Source organism: Crocuta crocuta, unplaced genomic scaffold, assembly GCF_008692635.1.
Source record: "Crocuta crocuta isolate KB4526 unplaced genomic scaffold, BGI_CrCroc_1.0 scaffold388, whole genome shotgun sequence".
Lineage (NCBI taxonomy): Eukaryota > Metazoa > Chordata > Mammalia > Carnivora > Hyaenidae > Crocuta > Crocuta crocuta.
Genome location: NW_027528867.1, coordinates 2,279,358 through 2,293,909, shown reverse-complemented (window position 1 = coordinate 2,293,909; position 14,552 = coordinate 2,279,358). Strand labels below are relative to the sequence as shown.

Below are 14,552 nucleotides of genomic sequence, written 5' to 3'. Positions count from 1 at the left end.
TATTAATCTCTGTGTTTTTAAAAGTCCCCCCCCCCCCCAGAAAATGTGAAAGGCAACATCTTAAAATGGTTGATATGTGTTAGGTAGCTGTTTCTAATTTTGCTTTCAAGAAATGTCTGTAGTGCCTAGCTCCTGTTATAGACTAATGACCTTCCAAATCTCACTTTTAACAAGTTTACACTTTAAGTTACAAGAGCACAAGCAGTTTAAGAGTCAAGTTGAAGGATGAGAAGTTTGCACCTGCTGCTCTGCTCTGCAGCCTTAATTACAGCAGGACACACGTGCTCACTCAGTCTATGCACATTACTGCTAAGGGTGGACCAGCCAAGGCTCTGGCAAAACTTGTAAAGAAATTAGTACTCTCAGGGCCATTAAAGTAGAGGCAGCTTTCCATTACTTTTTACTTCACAGCAAAGGTGTGTGTTTTCCTTCCTTCTTTCCTTCCTTCTTCCCTCCCTTCCTCTTTCTTCCTTTTTAAAATTAAAGGCACATGTTTTTAAGAATGTCTTAGCCAATTACTTTAGATTCCTCACAGTAGAGCATCTTTAGTTTTAAAATTACAGGTGCAAAAGTAAATTTGTTCTTGATCCTTTATGACTGCTTCATTTCTCATTCTATGTAGAAAAAGGCTATGTAATCCAATTTATACGACCCCCTTAACATGGGAATGAGAATTTTCAGATGAACAGTTTTACTCTGGGGCCAAGATGATCTGGGCTGAGAACTGAGTGCAAAGAAGCAACTAAGAGTAGCAAGTGAGGAAGGCACCAATAAATATTCTCTGCCTCTTGAAGACTAAAAACTTATGACACTTGTTTTTCCTTGTCTTCCTATTCCCCATGCACTACTCTTTCTTAAGCCCCCTTATATGTTGCTGGCTTTTAGACCCCTTCCATAACACCTGTTATTTGCATGGTACTTGATAAATACTTTTGTAAAATTATTTCTTGCTTGTTCATTATAATGATCTATAAGGTAGGCAAAGTGGGTAACATCCTGGATGTTAAGAGGGAGGTAATGAGTGAGGGGAGAAGGCAGTAATCACGTCTTTAGCTTTTGTCCATTGCTCCTTCCTACCCCCACACAATTTCCTGAGAGACACTAAGGTGGAGCGGCTGAGAGTGTGGGCTAAGGAGTCAGACTAATGGGGTTCATTCTGGCTCAACAACTGTGAGCATGATTGTGTTATTTATTCCCACTGTAAAAGGAGGATAATGGTACCTACTTCAGAAGGTTGTTGCAAAGATTAAATACGCTATGCAAAAATGTTCTGAACACTGTTTGGTACATACTGAGTGCTCACTATCTGTTGCTACTATTTTTGTCAGTTTTAACTCTCCATGTCTCTATTGCTGTAGGTCCCTTGGGACTGCAGCTTTTTTTTTTTTTAATGTTAATTTATTTTTGAGAGACAGAGACAGAGTGTCAGTGGGAAAGGGGCAGAGAGAGGGAGAGGGAGAGGGAGAGAGAGGGAGAGGGAGAGAGAGACAGAGAGAGAGAGAGAGAGAGAGAGAGAGAGAATCCGAAGCAGGCTCCAGACTCTGTGCTGTCGGCACAGAGCCTGATGCGAGGCTCAAACCCACAAACCATGAGATCATGACCTAAACCAAAGTCTGAAGCTTAATCAACTAAGCCACCCAGGCACCCAGGACTGCAGCTTTCTAACTCTTGCTTTAATTCAGAGGATTTAGGGGATGCTACTGTATAAATCAGTTCCATCAAACCTTTGCCATATGTTTATATCTGATGCTTCCCCGTCCATACATATCTCAGAGAACCCAGAGGCCGTTAAGGGAGATTCTGCTCAGAACTATACAAGATTGTAGTACAAGCACTTGCATTCAGTGTCTCAATGACCAACTTCTAGTGATTAATTTGGTCAGAAGAAAGGATGGCTTTAATTTGCTTTTGTTTACAAAAGTAGACATAGTCCTGCTTTACCATGTCTTGACAGGTGAACAGTTTAAATGGGGTTAGAGAATAGAGGAAGAAAATGGAATAGGTTGTGACATTTTGCCCACTGCTACTGCCTGTTTTGAGGTGGTGCAGACACACAGGTTAGGAGCTGTAGCATCTAAAATGAGAATGGAGTGAATGAACTGTCTGTGAAACAAAACTGAAAGAATACACACAAAGGGATGTAACAAGAGGATATTCCCACCCCAAAACACAGGAAGAGTCTTAAAAATACTATTATTCTAGTAACTTACAAAATAAATATCTGGAGGAGACATGAGAACAAATGAATAGAAACAAAATTAGCACAAAGAAAAGGTTTGAGTAGAGTGTTTCCATGATAGCCTCTGCATATAAGAACTCATCAGTGATACAGACTTTAGATGGCTATAGCTCTGTGAGCTGTCTCCATTTTAAAGTGAAAAACAGTGATGGTACTGGAAATAAGAGTGCTGATATTGGTATGAGAGGGCTAGTAAAAGCTATGGACGATGACTGGTGGGTGATGTTCCCTCTTCTCTGAGGATAATGACCTAAAAATGCAGTTCAGCATATTGCCTCTAGGTAACATTCCATCATAGGGTATCCACTTTTGGCTTGTTATATGGTTCTAATTTTGACAGTGAATAGTTGTCCAAATCTGAGTTGTATTCAGCTGAATTGATTTGTTTTCTCAAAACTGTAAAGATGTTCCACTGTTGCTTCATCTGAATTGCTTCCAATAAGAAATCTATCATCCTTGTTTTTTAAAACATTTTTTCCCTGTAGTTCCTTTTAAGATTTTGTTCTTTATCACTAGTTTTACCACATCATGTTTTGATTAGGATGTGCCATAGTGTAGTTTTATTTATGTTTCTTATGCTTGGGGTTTGTAGAGCTTCTTGGATCTCAGGTATTACTTCTGATCAAAAATGGAAATTCTATTGCCATTATTTCTCCAAATATATTTTTCTTATTCCTGCCCTTCCATCCCCTGTCCCCTGCAGGAACTCCAATTATGTATGTGTTAGACCATTTGAAGTTAACTTGTAGCTTAAGGATGTTCTGGTTTCATGGGGGGAGGGGACTGGAGAAAGGGCAAGGGGTTACTCTTTGCTCTGTGTGCTTCATTTTCCATAGTTTCCAATTATTTGTCTTCAAGTCCACTAATCCTCTCTTCTTATATGCCATTAATTTCATCCAGTGTGTTTTTTAATCTCTTACATTACAGTTTTCATTTCTAGAAATTTGATTTGAATCTTTTTAAAAATATCTTCCATGTCTCTACCTAACTTATGAACATAAAAAGTACAGTTATAATAATTGCCTTACTGTCATCTTCTAATCTTAACATCTACATAAATTCTGCATCGGTTCAATTGAGTGATTTTTCTCCTTAGTACGAGTTGTGTTTTCCTGCCTCTGCATGTCTCTTTGATTGGATCCTACTCATTGTGATTGGCTTTTTTCATAGATATTTCTGTATATCTATAATTTTCAAGTTTGTTCTGTGACGCACTTCAGTTACTTGGAAACAGTTTGATTCCTCTGGGTCTTGCTTTTAAATTTGGTGGGGCATGATGAGAACACAATTTAGTTGAGGGCTAATTATTCCCCACTACTGAAAAGAATCCTTCTGAGAACTCTACTTAACTGTCCCATGAACTTTAACCAATCTATGTGAGCATCGGGTGCTGCTCGCTCTTATCATTTGGGCTAGTTCTTTCCCAGCCTCAGGTAGTTTCCTAACATGCATGCTATGGTCAGTACTTTTGTGAATACTTGTGGGGAACTCCGTAAATATCTCCAGAGGTCTCTCTTTTCTGGTATTATGTCCTACAAATTCTGGCTGCCTTGGTTTCCCCAGGTACCCCTTTATCCCCTTAAGTCACAGCGTCGGCTGGGTTCCACCTAGGTTCCAAACCCTGTATTGTGACCTAGAAACTCTCTCAAGACAGTAAGATGGAATAATCATAGGGCTCACCTTGTTTGTTTCTCATCTCTCAGCAATCACCGTCCTTCACTGTGGGATGTTCAGAGTCTCAAGAACCATTCTTTCATGCATTTTGTCTTGTCTTTTTTAAGTGTGGTCTCTGTTACTCCCATCTCAGCTGGAATCAAAAATCAAATTTAGTTTTTAGATATATGCAAGTAAAGTCCTGCAAAAGAAGGTATACAGCACTACCAACACTTAGCAAATATCCTAAAAGGTCTGAATTAACACAGGAGTCTTATTTCCCCAGCAGACTTCTCTGAACATAACATGGTACTGATTCAGTCTTAGGATAAGGGTTGTAACAAATTCATCCTGTTGCTTAACCACCATTATCACAGGTAGAAGAAGAGTAGATAAATGCACGAATTCTTGTAGTCACTTTTTGCTATACCATAATGCCAGGTAGAAGGGGAAACTATTTCCTAGGTTTTAAAGATCAGCCCATGGGAGCAGAAGTATTTGATGGTAAAACATTTTTTTAGGTCTTCCCCATTACCTTGTGAATAGTGATAGCCCTTATAGTTTATTTAAGTTTAAAAAAAAAAAACTTCATTTCACTGTCTTGCATCTTTCAGATCGTTTTTCAGGATACATAAGTGCGGCTCAAGGAGATCCATTAATTTGGAAGTGTGAGTGAGATGAACTCATTGCAGTATACAGAGAACTAATAAAAATGAGGCCCTAGCACTGAAGCAGTTATTCTTGCTAAACTCAAATCACAGGTGGGTTTTTTTGTTGTATGTTTGTCCTTTTGACAAAAATTTGTTCCTAATTAAATTAGGCATATAATACCTCCATAATATGTAAAATTCTTAAGTTGTTAACTCATTACTTGCTTTCAAAACTCTCAAGATTTTTTTCCACAGTACCTTTCCCATTGTATTTATTTGCAGATAATCTACTTCACTAAAACCAGCCCACCTTCCAGCATACCCTGTACTTTCCCCTCTACATTTAAAAGTTTAATTAATGTCATTTATTCCATGACATCTCATCACTTCTTCCCAGACCCTTTTCTGACCCCTTATAGTAGCTCACATAATGTCTTTGAGGCAATTTATATGTATGTGTTTTATCATTAGAGCACCTACTATCCTACATTTATATTTAATGTTTGAATGACTGAGTAAATTAAAGAATGAATAAAGGAAAGGGTAGTCACATTCATCTTTATGCTTTTTTTTTTTTTAATAGAAAGACAGGTCTTAAATGAGTACAGATCAAATGATACAAAATTAGGAGACAACACTAAAATTTTTTCAGTCACAAACCTGTAAAGTAAGGAGAAATATTTTTCAGCAGATAGTAACAGAGAATAGAAATCAATGAAAAAGTCTAGTGGTACAGGATTAAAAACTACACTAGGCAAATGACTGATTTTTAATAGAAAAAAACCAATTGCAATAAAAAATAGTCTAGGAATTTAGAAGTACTACTTGAAACCCTTTGTAGCATTCCCCAATTGAAGGATGGTATTAAGTAGTTACTTGAAATAAACAAACTTTAAAAAAAAAAAGATTAGGACACAAAAACCTACAGAGTGAAGTTCATGTTAAGACCCTGGAAGATGAAGGCCATCTGCAAGTCAAGGACAGAAGCCCTTAGAAGAAACCAATCCTGCCAGCATCTCAATCTTGATTTTCTAGCCTCCAAAACAGTGAAGAAATAAATTTACTGTTTAAGTCTGCTAGTCTGTGGTGTTTGTTATGGCAGCCTGAGCAAACTAATGTACAAGGTATATGAAGAACAAAGGTACACACCAAACTACAGCACAGAATACAATAAACAAAAAGTAGACTGTGGGAAACTCTCTGGGTCAAACTGTTCTTTATCAAATAAATTGTTTGAAGAGCAATTTGCAATTAATCTTAGAAGAAGATGGATAGAAAAATACCTATGCACTAAAAGATACCTAAAAACTGTATTAAAAACAAAGTGGCAATATGGATTCATTTGGAGGCTCATTCACATTATTTTTAAAATTATATTTGAGAGAAACAGGAATTTGATCACAACTAGGAATTTCATAATATTAAGAAATCACTGGGGGGGCACATGGGTGGCACAGTCGGTTAAGCTTCTAACTTTGGCTCAGGTCATGATGTCAGAGTTTGTGGGTTTGAGCCCTGTGTTGGGCTCTGTTCTAAAAGCTCAGAGCCTGGAGCTTGCTTCAGATTTTGTGTCTTCCCCTCTCTCTGCCACTCTGCGACTCTCACTCTTTCTCTCTCCCTCTCTCAAATATGAAAAAATATTTTTAAAAAATTTTTTAAAGAAATCATTGGGGTACCTAGGTGGCTCAGTTGGTTACACGTCTGACTCTCAATTTCAGCTCAGGTCATGATCTCATAGGCATGAGATCAAGCCCTATGTCAGGCTCTGTACTGATAGTGTGGAGCCTGTTTGGGATTCTCTTTCTCCCTCTCTCTCTGCCCCTCCCCCATTTGCACTCTCTCTTTCTCTCAAAATAAATAAATAAACTTAAAAAAAAGTAATCATTATTAAGAGAAATGGTGTATAGAAATTAAAACTCAGGGGGCTTCTCCTAACAGGAGACACTGTTCATAATAAGCTAAGACCACAAGAGACACAACCCTACAACCTTAGCGTTTGGGTAATCCAGAAGTGGAACAGACTTCTCACGGATTTACAGTCTAGGTTCAAATTCCCTAGGAAGCCCATGGAATCTCAACCTTTAAACTTGGCTTTCTGGATTGATGGGAGCCACAATTACCTGGCACAGCCAAAGAAGAAATCAAAAAAGAAAAATCAAAATATTCCTTGAGATACATGAAAATCGAAGTATGATCTATACAAACTTCTGAAGTGCAGCAAAAGCAGTTCCAAGAGGGAAGTTGTTAGCAATATATGTCTACTTGAAGAAACAAGAAAAATATAAAATAAACAATCTAACTCTGTGTGTCAACAAATTAGAGAAAGAACAAATGAAACCCAAAGTTAGTATAAGACAGACTGTAACAGATCAGAATGGAAATAAATAGAAACTAAAAGGTAATAGAAGACATCAATGAAACTAAGAACTATTTTTTGGGAAGTCAAAACTGAGAAGCCTTTAGCTACACTCAGATAAATAAAATGAGAAATGAAAGAGATGTTATGACTGCTACCACAGAAATACAAAGGATCATTAGACTACTATGAATAATTGTACACCAACAAGTTGGACATTTTACAAGAAATGGATAAATTCCTAAAAATAAACAACATACTAACACTGAATCATGAAAATAGAAAAACTGAACAGATATATTACTAATAAAGAGACTTGATTACTAATACAAAGCTTCCCAACAAACCAAAGTCCGAGACAAGATGGATTCACTGGTGCATTTTACCAAATATTCAAAGAAGAATTAATACCATTGCTTCTTAAATTCTTCCCCCCTGCAAAAAAATAAAAACCCGGAAGAAATAGTTCCAAACTCATTTTATAAGGCCAGCATTACCCTAATAACAAAACCAGTCAAAGATACCACAAGAAAAGAAAATTACAGGCCACTATTGCTGATGAACATAGATGCAAAATGCTTAACAAAATATTAGCAAACCAAATTCAACAATACATTAAAAAGATTATACACCATGACCAAGTGGAATTTTTTCCAGGAATGCAAAGATGGTTCGATATCCATAAATCAATCAATATGATACACCACATTTTAAAAAAGGGAAAGAATCGTAAGATCATCTCAGTAGATAGAGAAAAAGCACTTAAAAAAAATTCAACATCATTCATGATAAAAACTCTCAACAAAGTGGGTATAGAGGGAATGCACCTTACCATAGTAAGGACCATATATGACAAGCTCATGGTTACATTTAATGATGAAAAACAATATTTTTCTCTAAGATCAGCAACAACACAAGGATACCCACTCGCTTTTATTCAACATAGGACTGGAAATCCCAGCCAGAACAATTATGAAAAAAAGGGGGGAGGGAATAAATAAAAGGCATCCAAATTGGAAAGAAAGAAAACTACTGCAGATGCCATGATGTTATACATAGGATACCCTAAAAACTCCACCTAAAAACTGTTAGAATAAACCAACTTAGTAAAGTTGCAGGATATAAAATCAATACACAGAACTCTTCTGTAGTTCTATATAGTAATAATGAACTATCAGAAAGATAAATTTTTTAAATCCCCTTTTTGATGGTACCAAAAAGAATAAAATACCCAGGAATAAATCTAACCAAGGATGTGAAAGACCTGTACAATGACAACTGTAAGACATTGATGAAAGAATTAAGGGAGACAAAAATGAACAGAAAAATATGCCATGCTCATGGACTGGAAGAATTAGTATTGTTAAAATGTCCATACTAAAACCAATCTATAGATTCAATGCAATTTCTATCAAAATTCCAGTGGTTTTTCACAGAAATAAAGTGAACAACCCTAAACTTTGTATGGAATCGAAAAAGACCCCAAGTTGTCAAAGTAATCTTGAGAAAGAAGAATAGACCTGGAGGCATCATGCTCCCTGATTTGAACTATATTACAAATATCTAGTAATTCTAACTGTATGATGTTGGCAGAAATACAGACACATAGATCAATGAAACAGAGAGCCCAGAAATAAATCCATGCTTATCATGGTCAACTAATTTATAATAAAGAAGGCAAGAATATACAATGAAGAAAGGACATGATCTTCAATAAATAGTATTAGGAAAACTGGACAGCTACAGGCAAAAGAATGAAACTGAACCACTATCTCACACCATATATAAAAATCAACTCAAAGTGGATTAAAGAGCGGAGGGTAAGACCTAAAACCATGAGACTCCCAGGAAGAAAACATAGTAGGTAAGCTTCTTCCTTGAGATCAATCTTGCTGATGATTTTTTATATAATTTGACACCAAAAGGCAAAAAAGCAAATATAAACAAGTGGGATTAAATAAAACTAAAAAGTTTCATTACAGCAAAGGAAACCAATAAAATACAAAGGCAATCTAGTGAATGGGAAAAAATGTTTGGAAATTGCTTATCTGATAAAAAGCCTAATATCTAAAATATATGAAAAACACATATAACTCAAGGAAAAAAACAATATAAACTGAATTTAAATAGACAGAGGAACTGAACCTTTTCCCCAAAACACAGATGGCCAGCAGGTACAGGAAAACATGTTCAACATCAGTAATCATCAAAGAAATGCAAATGGAAACCACAATGAGATGTCATCTCATAGCAGTTAGAATGGGTATCATCACAAAGACAAGAAATAAGTATTGGAGAAGATGTGGAGAAAAGGGAACCCTTATACACTGTTGGTGGGAATATAAACTGATGCAGTCACCATGGAAAATAGTATAAAGTTTATTCAAAGAATTAAAAATAGAACAACTATATCATCTACCAATTCCACTTCTGGGTATTTATTTAGAGGAAAGAAACCACTATGTTGAAGAGATATATGCACCCCATGTTTACTGCAGCATTATTTACAACAGCTAAGACATGGAAAGAACCTAAATGTCCATCACTTAGTATATATTTTAGTATAGGTATATATACATGTGTACACGTACACCCCCCCACATAACACAATGGAAAGTTATTTATTCATTTAAAAAAAAAAAAAAAAAGGAAGACTTCCCCTTTGTGACAACACGGATGAACCTCTGAAGATATTATGTTAAGTGAAAGAGACAGAAAGACAAATACTGTGTGATCTCACTTATATGTAGAATCTAAAAGTCAAACAAAAAAACTGAATGTATAGATACAGAGAACAGATTTGTGGCTGCCAGACAATGCGATAAAATGAGTGAAGGTGGTCAAAAACTTCCAGTAGTAGTTAACAATATTATATTGTGTTTTTCAAAGTTGCTAAGATAATGTTAAAAGTTCTCATTGTTAAGAAACAAATTGTAGGGCGTCTGGGTGGCTCAGTCGGTTAAGCATCCGACTTCGGATCAGGTCATGATCTCACGGTTCGTGGGTTCAAGCCCCACGTCGGGCTCTGTGCTGACAGCTAGCTCAGAGCCTGAAGCCTGTTTCAGATTCTGCGTCTCCCTCTTTCTCTGACCCTCCCCTGTTCACACCCTCTCTCTCTCTCAGAAAGAAATTAAAAAATAAAAAATAAAAAATTTTAAAAAAGAAAAATTGTAACTGGTGATGTTAACTAAACTTACTGTAGTAATCATATTGCAATATTATCACAGCAAGTCATTATGCTGTATACCTAAAACTAATAAAGTGTTATATGTCAAATGCATCTCAATAAAAAAAAGTAAATACTGTTGGTATAAAATAATAACTTAAGTTTTTCTAAATAGATGGAATTAAAATATTCAGCATTAGCATTCAGGTTAGAAGACAGTAAATAGCGTTAAAAACTTTTAAAGATCTTGAAGAAGATGGCGGAGAAACAAGTGGCTCCGTACTTCCCGCTCACATCTCTCAAACAAAGAAGGGCTGAAGTCAAAGGACTCTGAACTCGAAGAGTCTGGGAGGAAAAGAGATGGAGTCTACTAGGAAGACGGCCTCATAGCATGAGTGCGAACTGGAGGAGATAAAAACGGGCCTGGACACGGAGGCGCATATGGGAGGGGGTCCCTTCTGTGGAGAGACAGAGGGAAGAGAAAGAGAGGCTGGGGAAGTGTAAAACTGTATCTGGAGAACAGAAAAACCTCGGCCCGGGACAGACAAGGATCCTTTCCTATCCCCCATGCTGGGGAACAAAAGAACTTCCCTCCACATCAGGCGGAACTCCAAGGGCCCAGTTGACATCAGGAGGAACTGACCCTCTGCTATGAAGGGCCAGGCTCGTGGAACTGCGTTTCAGGTGGAATCATTAATGCACATTAATGGGGCACCTTGGCCCACCTTGGCTGTGCTGGTGGCACAGTAAGAACAGATCCAAAGGAGTGATTTGGGACACCAGGTTCGAGAAGGGACTGGGGGGGGTCACCATTTTTCTCCCCACAACAACAAAGGTGGGGCCTCAGGGATCAGCCTGTGGGACCCCCAGTGGAGGTGGGACCCACCTACAGCAAACCATGCCCATCTGCCCTGGGGAGCTGCTGGGAGCCTGTAGATGCTAGAGAAACAGATGGCTCCTCCCCCAAGACCAGCGCTGCTGCATTGCTGTGATTAATTCTAGATCATTTCTTGTTGTTCAGATATAGTCTTCCTTTTCTCATTCTTATGTCTCCCCTCCTCTGGGCTGGTTATTCCCATTATAGGTTTGCTTAAACAACATATTTAATCCAGTCTCCTGAAGTATGTTCGACACCTCCTCTTTATGGTATGTTCTTTACCTTCCTCTCTCTCTCTCTCTGGAATAATCAGACTATACAGTTTCTCTGGGTAACATTATCTTGATTTCTTTGTCGCCTCCTACCATATTCTCCTTTTTCTCTCTCTGGATTAAGCCTCTTAGTTTCCCTGCCTGGTCAGTGTTCATTTTCTCCTTCTCCCCACCCCTGTCATTTCTCTCTTTGTATATGCTTTTCCATCATCACTGGCTCCATCCTGCTCTGTATTTGTAGCTGAGATTTCTGGTTTTATGCTTTTAGACTGTTCTTTGTTTTTTGTTTTATTTTTAATTATTATTCTTGTCAGTTTGCTTATTTGTTTGATTTGTTTGTGCGTTGGCATGTTTTTGTTCCCTGTTGTCTGTTTTCCTTTCCAGGGCTACTTCAAGAAACAAACCAAAGCACACATGGTGGAGTCCAAAACATCACTACAAGTAGGGAAATAAAATAACCAAAGTCACATCAAGAGAGACCAAGGGACATCCTTAAAAGAACACTTCCTGACAGGCCAGGCCCCACCAGTGCATGAGGCTTCCTTAAAATAGCAGTACTCACAGGTGCAGAACACATAACAAACCTTTAAAACATCCAAGAGACAGAAAGCTAACCAAATAATGAAATGGAAGAACTCCTCTCAAAAAAAATTCCAGGAAGAAGTCACAGCTAAAGAATTGATCAAAACAGATACAAGCAAGCTAACTGAACAAGAATTTAGAACAACAGTCATAAAATTCATCGCTGGGCTTGAAAAAGGCATAGAAGACAGCAGAGATATTACTGCTGCAAAGATCATGGATCTTAAAAATAGTTACGATGAATTAAAAAAATGCTATGGATGAGGTGCATAATAAAATGGAGGCAGCCACTGCATGAATTGAAGAGGCAGAGAAGGGAATAAGTGAATTAGAAGATACAATTACAGAAAAAGAGAAAGCTGAGAAAAAAAGATAAATTGATCCAGGAGCACAAAAGGAGAATTTGAGAACTGAATGATGCAATCAAATGGAATAGGAATTCCAAAAGAAGAAGACAGAGAAAGGGGCTAAAGGGGTGCTTGAAAATTATAGCTGAGAACTTCCCCAATCTGGGGAAGGAAGGAGACGTTGAAATCCAAGAGGTACAGTGAACTCCCCTCAGACATAATTTGAATCAATCTTCTGCACGACATATCATAGTGAAACTGGCAAAATATAAGGATGAAGAGAGAATTATGAAAGCAGCTAGGGATAAACAGGTATTAACATACAAAGGTAGACACATCAGGCAAGTAACAGACCTATCTACTGAACTTGGCAGGCCAGAAAGGAATGGCAGGAAATCTTCAATGTGATGAACAGGAAAAATATGCAGCCAAGAATCCTTTATCCAGCAAGACTATCTTTCAGAATGGAAGGAGAGATAAAGGTTTTCCCAAACCACCAAAAATTGAAGGGATTCATCACCACTAAATCAACCCTACAAGAGATCCTAAGGGGGACTCTATGAGGGAATTGTTTCAAGGAACACAAAGTACCAGAGACACCACTACAAGCATGAATCCTACAGAGAACACAATGACTCTAAACCCATATTTTTCAATAATAACACTGAATGAAAATGGACTAAATGCTCTAATCAAAGGACACAGGGTTGCAGAATGGATTTTTAAGAAAAAAAACAAGATCCATCTATTTGCTGTGTACAAGAGACTCACTTTACACTGGAGGACACCTTCAGATTGAAAGTGAGGGGATGGAGAAATATCTATCATGCTACTGGAAGTCAAAAGAAAGTGGGAGTAGCCATACTTATATCGGACAAACTGCACTTTAAAGGCAGTAACAAGAGATGAAGAAGGGCATTATATAATAATTACAGGTCTATCCATCAGGAAGAGCTAACAATTATAAATGTCTACACACTGAATTCGGGAGCACCCAAATACATAAAACAATCACAAACATAAGCAATCTTATTGATAAGAATGTGCTAACTGCAAGAGACTTAAATGCTCCACTTAGAGCAACAGATAGATCAACTAGACAGAAAATCACTAAAGAAACAATGAACTTGAATTACACATTGGACCAGATAGACTTGACAGATACATTTAGAACTCTACATCCCAAAGCTATGGGATTCACTTTCTTCTCAAGTGCACATCATACATTCTCCGAGATAGACCTCATAATGGATCACAAAGCAGCCCTCAATAAATATAAAAGAATTAAGTTCATTCCATACACACTTTCAGATCACAATGCAACGAAACTTGAAATCAACCACAGGAAGAATTCTGGAAAACCTCCAAAAGCATGGAGGTTAAAGAACACCCTACTAAACAACATATGGGTCACCCAGCCAATTAGAGAAGAAATTAAAAACTATATGGAAACAAATGAAAATGAAATAACAACAATCCACACTCTTTGGGATCAGCAAAGGCAGACCTAAGAGGAAAATACATTGTAATCCAGGCCTATCTCAAGAAACTATAAAAAGTACAAATACAAAATCTAACAGCACATCTAAAGGAACTAGGAGAGCAGCAAGAACACCCCAAACCCAACAGAAGAACAGAAATAATAAAGACCAGGGCAGAAATAAACAATATAGAATCCCAAAAAACAGTTGAACAAATCAAGGAAACCAAGAGTTGATTTTTTGGAAAAAAAAAAATTGATAAACCTCTAGTGAGGCTTCTCAAAAAGAAAAGGGAGACCACCCAAATAGACAAAATCACAAATGAAAATGGATTTATTACAACCAATCCCTCAGAAATACAAGCAATTATCAGGGAATACTATGAAAAATTATATGCCGACAAACTGGACAACCTAGAAAATAAAGAAATTGAATCAGTTATCAAAAATCTCCCAACAAATAAGAGCCCTGGACCAGATGGCTTCCCTGGGGAATTCTACCACATATTTAAATCAGAGTTAATACTCATTCTTTGCATGCTGTTCCAAAAAACAAATGGAAGGAAAACTTCCAGACTCATTCTACAAAGCCATCATCACTTTGATTCCCAAACCAGACAGAGACCCCACAAAAAAAGAGAACTACAGACCAATAACCCTGATGAATATGGATGCAAAAATCCTCAACAAGATACTAGCAAGTCAAATTCAACAGCATATAAAAAGAATTATTCACCATGATCAAGTGGGATTCATTCCTGCATTGCAGGGTTGGTCCAATATTCACAAATCAGTGTTATATATCACATTAACACACGAACCATATGATCCTGTCAATAGTTGCAGAAAAAGCATTTGAGAAAATACAGCATCCTTTCTTAATAAAAACCCTCGAGAAAGTCAGGATAGAAGGAACTTACTTAAACAACA

At 37.3% G+C, this 14,552-nt stretch overlaps 1 long non-coding RNA gene across 3 annotated transcripts in view; it reads right to left on the bottom strand.

The window, feature by feature from the left end:
* Window positions 1–14,552, bottom strand: part of LOC144225189 (uncharacterized) — a 158,234-nt gene that overhangs the window by 31,208 nt on the left and 112,474 nt on the right. For all 3 annotated transcript variants that reach the window (XR_013333228.1, XR_013333230.1, XR_013333229.1), the window contains exon 2: window positions 3,920–4,046. This is a non-coding gene — a long non-coding RNA (uncharacterized LOC144225189). The remainder of the gene's footprint in view (window positions 1–3,919; window positions 4,047–14,552) is intronic.